General features: G+C 37.2%; 1 long non-coding RNA gene across 2 annotated transcripts; it reads right to left on the bottom strand.

Moving 5' to 3' along the window:
* Nucleotides 1–3197: 3197 nt before the first annotated feature.
* Nucleotides 3198–4853, bottom strand: LOC110870718. 2 transcript variants are annotated; one of them, XR_004873187.1, is made up of 3 exons: nt 4183–4853; nt 4041–4101; nt 3198–3452 (listed from the first exon to the last, which is right to left on the bottom strand). It is a non-coding gene; the product is annotated as an uncharacterized LOC110870718 (long non-coding RNA). The 2 variants fall into 2 exon arrangements; XR_004873188.1 differs by having other exon boundaries at nt 4273–4853.
* Between the last annotated feature and the right edge of the window lie 5362 nt (nt 4854–10215).

The raw sequence follows: 10215 nt of genomic DNA, 5'->3' as shown, positions 1-10215 counted from the left end.
TTATTTTTTCATTATTACTCAGATATGTCTGGATTTGTTGGTGAAGACTCTTCGGATCATCTTTTGTATGATCATCGCCCATACAAATTAAACGAAGATGGTTACCAGCGCGTCTGCCAAATTCCCAAGAAAAAGGTTTGCTACATCTTTACTGCGTTGTTTCAACGTTAACTTATCGAGTTATCATCATTATTCATTTCCCATTTTTTCAGGGTGCAAACTTTAGGGATTTAAAGGGTGTTCGCGTTCGTGATGACAACCATGTTGAATGGGATCCTAACGTGGAGAGGGTTTATTTACCTTCAGGAAAGCCACTGCCACTGGTGAGTGTCACACATGCACACACACATTCATTAATATTTATATTGACTATTAATTTTAAAAGTTGCTCGACTAACGGTAACATACAACACCTGTTTATATAATTTGATTTTCTAAATAACAAAACTCGTGTACTCTTTCATCTTCTGTAAAAGGCTAAAGGAATTAGGAAATTATATTGCTGCAAGTTAATATAAAAAAGATAAATTCAACTCAATGCATAAATCCATTAATTAAATCTCCAATATTCATAATTAGGAAATTATATTTCTGCAAGTTAATATAAAAAAGATAAATTCAACCAAATGCATAAATCCATTAGTTAAATCTCCAATATCCATAACATGCATCAAAATATAAAGCGTCGTGACATCATCGTCCATAAACCCATTAATTAAATCAAGCCTATTTTTTGTTAAAGAATACCTAAAAACAACCCTTCATATATCAAACCAGTTGTCGTCAAAAAGTGTGTCGAAGAGAAGGGAAAGGGAAGGGAAGGTGTACTGATTGATTTTTTAGAAAGGGATTAAAAAGAGTAAGGGTAAATGGGTAATTTGATAAGTAAGGGGAAATATGTAATTGATTTTATAGGTTGGGTATATATGTAATAAGGGATCTTAGTAGGGGGAAATATGTAAAAAACCCTTCTAAAAAAGAAACATAACCCTGCACATTATAAGATTCAGACATGGTAGAACGGGCGGGTTGATCGGGAGGGGTAGCGGGTTAAAACAGGTTTGTGTCAGAATGGGTCATTCTAAGGTGCAATCATTTTGGTTTGGGTCAAAACAAGTTTTGTTAATGGCATACCTACCAACACGATTAAAATCTTGATTAGAAAACCTTACTTTTCTTATTTGAAATAAAGATATTGGAAAGAACTCAAATGAAAAATCAAATCAAAATTGTATCACACTTATTTTGTTTTCTGTTTAATGGCAATGATGCAAACTGATAGGTTAATGGTGTTTTTAGATTGATCCTGATCTTGCAGTCCGGTCCATTCTTTCTTGATCAGAATTTCATCAGAATAACTTCTTCCCCCTTGAATGCAGGTTTTTTTTATATGAGAGGGAATAAGTAGAGTATCAGAAATGGTAGTTACATATGTTTGTTTGTCTGGTGGATCTTCTTGTCCTTTCTTGAAAAGATGTTTTAAGAAAAATTTGAAAAGAGAAAGAGAAATAACATGAGTAGTGTTCTTTATGTTTCAAACAAGATTTTGATTTGAACAAATCTGATGGTATTCTCTTGTTTTTAGCAGTTTGTTCCACTGTTCCTGATTTTACCAGATTTTTAAACAATTGTTCAGTTTTTTGTTAGAAAAGATCATTTATTTCATCAGAATATTTTCCCTTTTTTTAAGTATTAAATTATATTCTATCTGATAATCTTAATGCTCAATTGTTTTGTCATAAAACCTTTTTACCCTTTCTTTTGACTTTTACCCTTCTTATCCCCCCCCCCTTCCCTTTTTTCTTTTGAGCAGGATTTAAGAAAAGATATATATACATATAGGGGAATGTTCATTTGAGAAGAAAATTTAATTGAGAAGAAAAAGAACAAAGGGTAATTTTGTAAAACATTAAATAGTTTTTTCATTTATCTTATTTATTATCATTTTTGACTAATTAATTAGTCATAAATACTATTATCCTCCACCTTAACTTTTTTTTCCTACACACATCAAAAGTTATCCTACATATTTCGAAATTCATCCTACACGTTGAAATTTATCCTACACAACTCGTAATTTGTCCTACACAACTCGTAATTTATCATACACTTTAAATTATTTTATATTATTTTTTTGAAAAAATATATATTTTGAAGATAAGTTACAAAAAATTTAATGTACTAGCTATTAAAGAGGAAGACTACAAATTAACTACCCATGTAGATTTACCAAAGTACCCTTGTAGTAACATTAAATACTTATATTAAATGAAGTAAAATAAAGCATTCTTATTGGTTGAAATTTCTTCTTTTTTCTTCTTACAAAAATTTTCTTCTCATTTGAACTCTCCACTATACATACATACATATATATATATATATATATATATATATATATATATATATATATATATATATATATATATATATATATATATATATATATATATATATATATATATATATATATATACTAGGTTATCTTCCCGTGTGATACACGGGTATAACAAATCCATACTGTATATTAAAAGAAAATGTTAGGAGACTTTATTATGAATTTTCTAAATAAACTTATTTTTTACTTTAAAACTTAAATTTTAAGTCCACCAAATTTAAAAGATATTTATTACAAGTATTATAAAAAGTAAGAATAATGATGATAATTATTTTTTTATGAGTGATTTCTAAATAATTATATATATTATTTGGTTGAACTTTGAATGGCAAAAATAAAAACATGTCAAATAATAAAAATAAATTGATGGTATTGAAAAAAAAATCATAAATTATAGTCATTAATATTTTATATGTATTAATATTGTAAGAGTACAAATTACAATCCGATTAAAAAAGACAACAGTTAATAACCCAATTACAAACGTGTCCCATTGGAAAATAAAAGAATATATTTTTAAACAATTATTACCGGATAACACACATACAAACATTAATCATATATGGTAAATGACCTCATGAAGAAAAAGCAAAAAGATAACAAAACATCCCAAGTACAACATGCTGGCCTCCTTGAGCTTGCCCTTTAAAGAACGCCACTCTTATCTTGGAGTGAACTTGTTCATTAACATAAGCTTTGTGAGTGAGCATTTCATGTTAATGGTCATGGGTGTTGGTTTGCCTTCACAACAATATAAAACGGATTCCTGAGTATTTCTTTGATTGTAATCTAATAGAAAATCACTTGTATCAGAATCAAGAACACAAATGACAAACTATTTAGTATTTACATATACAAAATATAGACACACATGTAGAGCTATTAAAGTTAGAGCATTACATGACTTTTTAATGTTCACACAAAACACCAATTTCATCAATAAATTGGCATAAATATTGCACAATCTAATTAAAAGACTTCGAACATTTCTGTTACTTGATCAAATAAGGTCATGGAGTTGGCTAATGCATATACCCTTTGATGTCTTTTCGTGCAGCTTCGGTTATACCATCCATTAAAGCCAAATAATTAGCAACTCATTTAAAAAAAAGGGATTTAATAAGTCTTGACGATTCAGCCGGTTAAGATCCATCTGGTTTGGTTAATAGTTTTGACGTTTTAAGTTTCAGTCCGATTTAGAACTTGTAACCACGTTATCATATTAAAAAGAAGCAGAGATTGCTGAATCAGTGACACAACAAAATTTAAAAAGGACATCATTCTCCCACACATTCTAAAAGTAAGGCAAAAACTATGATTGTGAGAATCAAATTGACAAATTTCAATTGAAAAATCAAATTTAAGTGTATATAATCTTGTTAAATGGACTAAAGGCAGCACTTTCACTATTGAAAAATATCAAAAAGAAGAAAAGCAAACGTTGCAATTTCAGAATAAAATTAGTTGGTTTACTAAGTTCATTATAAATTTGAATGAGTTTACATTTCAAATCGTTAGAACTAATGCACGTCAAGTAATAACTTAACTAATTAGGGGTGCCTCTAATTGTTTATTGAAAAAATCAACTCGTAATCCCAAACATCCTTTGTCATGAATAATTAAAAGAAAATGCCTACAGACTTACCGTATAAGCTTCGATAATGTAGTTCTTTCTCTCGTCTCCTAATTATCTCATTTCTCTCAATCTGTAATCCCAAACATCGCGTCATTTTTCAACAAAAGGATTCTAAACCGAGCAATTGATTAGAAAATACAAACAAATATACATATATAGATAGTGTAAAAGGAAAGTCATTCAAATCGCATCACTGTGCCTGAAATCACCAAGAATTCACATTGAATGGTTGCAAACTTACAGTGTAAGCTTCATTGATTCGGTTCGCCTCTATACTCACAAGTACCTCTTCGATAATTTAAAGCTCCGTCTTTGTCTATAAGCTAATAACAAACTGTATATATGATATCCAAACAAACAAAGAGAGGTAAAAACCAATAATATTTTAAGTCATCAAAATAAAGGAAACATTTTTACAAAGAACCCCCCCAAATCAGGCAGGAATGAACACAAGAAACCCCCAAACTAACCCTAAGCATCCAACTAAATGTCGATAGATGTAATTATTTCAGTCTTTTATTCCCATGTGATTACCCATTGATTCAATTAATAAGAACCCTAATGAAGATGAAAGATATTCTCCGTGAGACTAAAGGGAGAGAAGTTTTATGGGTGTAAGGAATCATGAAGTTCTGAAAATACCAGGAAGAACAAAATTTATCGAGTTATTCAACACAAAATCTTTACTAACACAATGAAAAGTATGAATCGGAAGAACAAACTTTACCAAGAAGAGAATAAGCATAATCATTGCCGCGTGATGCTGTTAGGGTTTTAGAGATGTATACGGTGATAGGAAAGTTTATTTAATTAATAAATGGGCCGGGCCTAAATGAGGCTGAGGAGAATGAGCGGGAAAAGAAATTCCAGAAATCACGAGAGGAGGACACGTGGCTAAACATTGGTTTCTTTTATATAGAGTATAGATATATAGAATATATATACAAACAAACAATTGGGAAAATAAATAAAACAGGACAAAAAAATAAAATAAAGTTAATATACATTAAAGATAAGTTCAATTAAAGCCCAGAGATGAGTTTCAAGTCCCGTATGGTTGGCAGTTAGCATCAGGTGTATTGTGAAAGTTTTCTTGAAATATCATCTCAGGTCAAGATACCAGACTGGAACTCCTCCGAAGTCTAGCTGATGTGCAATCACCCTCATTAAGAAATGACAATACACCAAAAAAAAAATGATCTGCTAGACCACAAGTTGCTTACAAAATCTCTCATTGGGTAATGAGAGAAGTTGTATGGAACATCTTGCACCATTGCATGCACAGGTTCCATGAGCTTGTAGGAGATCTCATTGAAGTTTACATGCTTCTTCGAGAAGCATATCCCGAGCTGGGTGATAAGGAACTGCCATGGTTGGATAAATCCGGACTTGGAAATTTCTCTAGCATGGCTATCTACATGATATCCCATCTGGGTGAGGGTGTTGTTCAGCTCCTGGTGGGTGAAGCTTAGCACATTGTTATGATCATCGAGATGTAGCACCTCCCTAATGATGTACTCATTCAGGATAATAGGCCTCTCCATCACCCATTACCGATGGTAGTCAGTGTGACAACTCGCACTTTACCGTCTCTTATATTACGTGTAACTGTTTAAAACATTGTGATTATGTGAATTATATTGAGTGAATAAATGATACGTGTTACGTGTTATGTGATTTCATGTGAACGTGTATAAGTTACTTGGACCGAACACTTAGTTGTTTTCATAAAACATTCTTCGGCCCACACACACATGTCCGACTCGAGACCACTAGGTGGCCCATGTGGGGTTTCGGCCCACATCCTTTTCCACACGTATATGATACACACATCTCTTAGGGTTTAGTTTTCATAACTTTAGCAATCAAGCACACACAAACTCTCTCTCTCGATCGGAACCAAAGGCAGCCGACCCTCCCAATTCTCGAAGCCCCTTGTAATCGGATCAACCCTCGTTACACACTCTAATCCGGTTAGTGTTTATGGTTGGTTGTTTATACATGATGTTGTGATTATTATACATGCTCTACATAATAAAGGTGTTATAAGTTGTTAATCTTGATGTGCTTGAAATCGGTTAGGGTGCTTATGATTGTTTGCATGATTGATTGATTATGTTGTTGTTCATGTTATAACCGGCCCATAATTATATGTTAGATTATGTTCACATAAATCAGAATTTTATGATAAGGATCTAGAACCGAATGCATGGTTGGTACGATGTTTCGATTAGGGTTTATATGGTTTAGGTTGCATGATAGTCTATGTATTTGTTAAGCACAGGATCCGATCATATGTTCTATGTAATAGTGATTATTTGTTCTTGATGATGATGATAAGAATGTGCATGAATGTGAATGATTGTTAATTGATCTGATTGGTGAAACTGCCAAACTTGTTAGCTGATATCACGGAAATCATGTGCATGAAATCAGGAAATCTGTTACAATTTGATAGTCTCGACACGGTTGCGAGTCGAGACCGTGTGATCTCGACCTAAGCATGATAACCCGAGACCGACATTGCGAGTCCCGTTGCGACTCGAGACCTCACACCGACACACACAGCAGCACCAACCGAGACCGAGGTTGCGGGTCCAGTTGCGACTCGAGACCAAACAGTCTCGACTGGACCATGACAAACCGAGACCAGCTCTGTTGCGACTCGAGATCTCATTCGTTGCGACTCGAGATCTCGACACCAGACCGATAGTCTCGACTCGAGACTGACTAGGTTGCTATTGGACTTTTACTGTTACAAGCCCAACTGTTTGGGCCGAATACTTGGAAATTGTTATCTGATCTTTATTGGACTGTTTAATCTTATTGGGCCGAGAAGGATATTTGATTGTTTATGTTGATTGGGTCGGGTACAATTGGGCTTAGATTTTAGAACGCACAAGTATGATTATGTTATGTATCGTATTAGTTTCCAACGCGGCCTCCCAGGCAGGTATGCGGAGATATTAGGGGATACAGATAAACCTTCGCACACCTGCCTGGTAGGCCGCGATACAGATAAACCTAGTCTAGAATACTCGGGATGAACATCCCCTAATATCTTCGCATACCTGCCTGGGAGGCCGCGTTGGAAACTAATACGATACATAACGTAATCATACTTGTGCGTTCTAAAATCTAAGCCCAATTGTACCCGGCCCAATCAACATAAACAATCCAATATCCTTCTCGGCCCAATAAGATTAAACAGGTCAATAAAGATCAGATAACAATTTCCAAGTATTCGGCCCAAACAGTTGGGCTTGTAACAGTAAAAGTCCAATAGCAACCTAGTCAGTCTCGAGTCGAGACTATCGGTCTGGTGTCGAGATCTCGAGTCGCAACGAATGAGATCTCGAGTCGCAACAGAGCTGGTCTCGGTTTGTCATGGTCCAGTCGAGACTGTTTGGTCTCGAGTCGCAACTGGACCCGCAACCTCGGTCTCGGTTGGTGCTCACTATTCAGTCCAGTCTTCCTGCACAGATACGAACTGCTCAGATAGAAGCATTAAAGCCCGAAAACGTCAAAGCTGAAGCCTTACGCGGCTCAAGGCAATGAATGGAACAAAAGGAAGATGGCGCCTACTATGTAACGGGGCGTATTTGGGTCCCACATTATGGCGGTCTACGCGAGCTGGTAATGGACGAAGCTCACAAGTCCCGCTACTCGGTACATCCAGGGTCGGATAAAATGTACCACGACATCAGAACTACTTATTGGTGGCCTAGCATGAAGGCCCACATCGCTACCTATGTCAGCAAATGCTTGACCTGTGCGAGAGTCAAGGTCGAATACCAGAAACCAGCGGGTCTACTTCAGCAACCTACGATACCGCAATGGAAATGGGAAGAAATTTCCATGGATTTCGTTACAGGCCTACCCAGATCCCAGCGCGGGAATGATACTATATGGGTGATCGTGGATCGACTCACCAAGTCTGCACACTTCCTAGCTATAAAGGAAACGGATAAGTTCTCCACTCTCGCAGACCTCTATCTTAAAGAAGTTGTTTCGAGGCACGGAGTGCCCACTTCCATCATTTCGGATCGGGATGCACGATTCACATCAGAACTATGGCAAGCAATGCACAAATCTTTCGGCTCACGGTTAGACATGAGCACAGCATATCATCCTCAGACGGATGGGCAGTCTGAGCGAACGATCCAAACTCTTGAAGACATGCTTCGAGCATGCGTTATTGATTTCGGCAACGGCTGGGAAAAGCATCTCCCTTTGGTGGAGTTCTCGTACAATAATAGTTATCACACCAGCATATAAGCCGCTCCATTTGAGGCATTGTACGGACGTAAATGCCGGTCACCTCTCTGTTGGGCAGAGGTGGGGGATAGTCAGCTCACGGGTCCAGAGATTGTAGTGGACGCCACGGAAAAGATTGCACAAATACGACAACGCACGACGGCAGCACGCGACCGTCAGAAAGCCTACGCGGACAAGCGTAGAAAGCCTTTGGAATTTCAGGTCGGGGACCGGGTTTTACTTAAAGTCTCACCCTGGAAGGGTGTGGTTCGTTTTGGCAAACGGGGCAAACTAAATCCGCGGTATGTCGGACCGTTCGAGATCATTAAGAAAATAGGCAAGGTGGCCTACAAGCTAAACCTACCAGCTGAACTCGGTGCAGTTCACGATGTATTTCACGTGTCGAATCTGAAGAAGTGCCTGTCAGATGAGACTCTCATAATTCCTTTTAAGGAGCTCACTATCGACGAGCGGTTGCAGTTCGTCGAGGAACCTGTAGAAATCACGGACCGGGATGTAAAGGTCCTCAAAAACAAGAGAATCCCTCTTGTTCGAGTTCGTTGGAACTCCAAACATGGCCCAGAGTACACCTGGGAACGCGAAGACAGGATGACAGAAAAGTACCCCCAGTTATTCGGAACCAATGCAACCACTACTGAGGCTGAAGCTCCTACTGCGGAATTTCGGGACGAAATTCCAGATCAACGGGGGAAGGATGTGACACCCCAGGAAAACCAGTGAACGATATAACCTACCTAGCTTCCTCAGTGAGTGCGTACCAAATTTCGGGACGAAATTTCTTCTAAGTTGGGGATAATGTGACAACTCGCACTTTACCGTCTCTTATATTACGTGTAACTGTTTAAAACATTGTGATTATGTGAATTATATTGAGTGAATAAATGATACGTGTTACGTGTTATGTGATTTCATGTGAACGTGTATAAGTTACTTGGACCGAACACTTAGTTGTTTTCATAAAACATTCTTCGGCCCACACACACATGTCCGACTCGAGACCACTAGGTGGCCCATGTGGGGTTTCGGCCCACATCCTTTTCCACACGTATATGATACACACATCTCTTAGGGTTTAGTTTTCATAACTTTAGCAATCAAGCACACACAAACTCTCTCTCTCGATCGGAACCAAAGGCAGCCGACCCTCCCAATTCTCGAAGCCCCTTGTAATCGGATCAACCCTCGTTACACACTCTAATCCGGTTAGTGTTTATGGTTGGTTGTTTATACATGATGTTGTGATTATTATACATGCTCTACATAATAAAGGTGTTATAAGTTGTTAATCTTGATGTGCTTGAAATCGGTTAGGGTGCTTATGATTGTTTGCATGATTGATTGATTATGTTGTTGTTCATGTTATAACCGGCCCATAATTATATGTTAGATTATGTTCACATAAATCAGAATTTTATGATAAGGATCTAGAACCGAATGCATGGTTGGTACGATGTTTCGATTAGGGTTTATATGGTTTAGGTTGCATGATAGTCTATGTATTTGTTAAGCACAGGATCCGATCATATGTTCTGTGTAATAGTGATTATTTGTTCTTGATGATGATGATAAGAATGTGCATGAATGTGAATGATTGTTAATTGATCTGATTGGTGAAACTGCCAAACTTGTTAGCTGATATCACGGAAATCATGTGCATGAAATCAGGAAATCTGTTACAATTTGATAGTCTCGACACGGTTGCGAGTCGAGACCGTGTGATCTCGACCTAAGCATGATAACCCGAGACCGACATTGCGAGTCCCGTTGCGACTCGAGACCTCACACCGACACACACAGCAGCACCAACCGAGACCGAGGTTGCGGGTCCAGTTGCGACTCGAGACCAAACAGTCTCGACTGGACCATGACAAACCGAGACCAGCTCTGTTGCGACTCGAGATCTCAT

The sequence above is a fragment of the Helianthus annuus genome, chromosome 11, assembly GCF_002127325.2.
Source record: "Helianthus annuus cultivar XRQ/B chromosome 11, HanXRQr2.0-SUNRISE, whole genome shotgun sequence".
NCBI lineage: Eukaryota > Viridiplantae > Streptophyta > Magnoliopsida > Asterales > Asteraceae > Helianthus > Helianthus annuus.
Note: the sequence above shows the minus strand (reverse complement) of the source record. Positions and strands in the feature narration are given on the sequence as shown.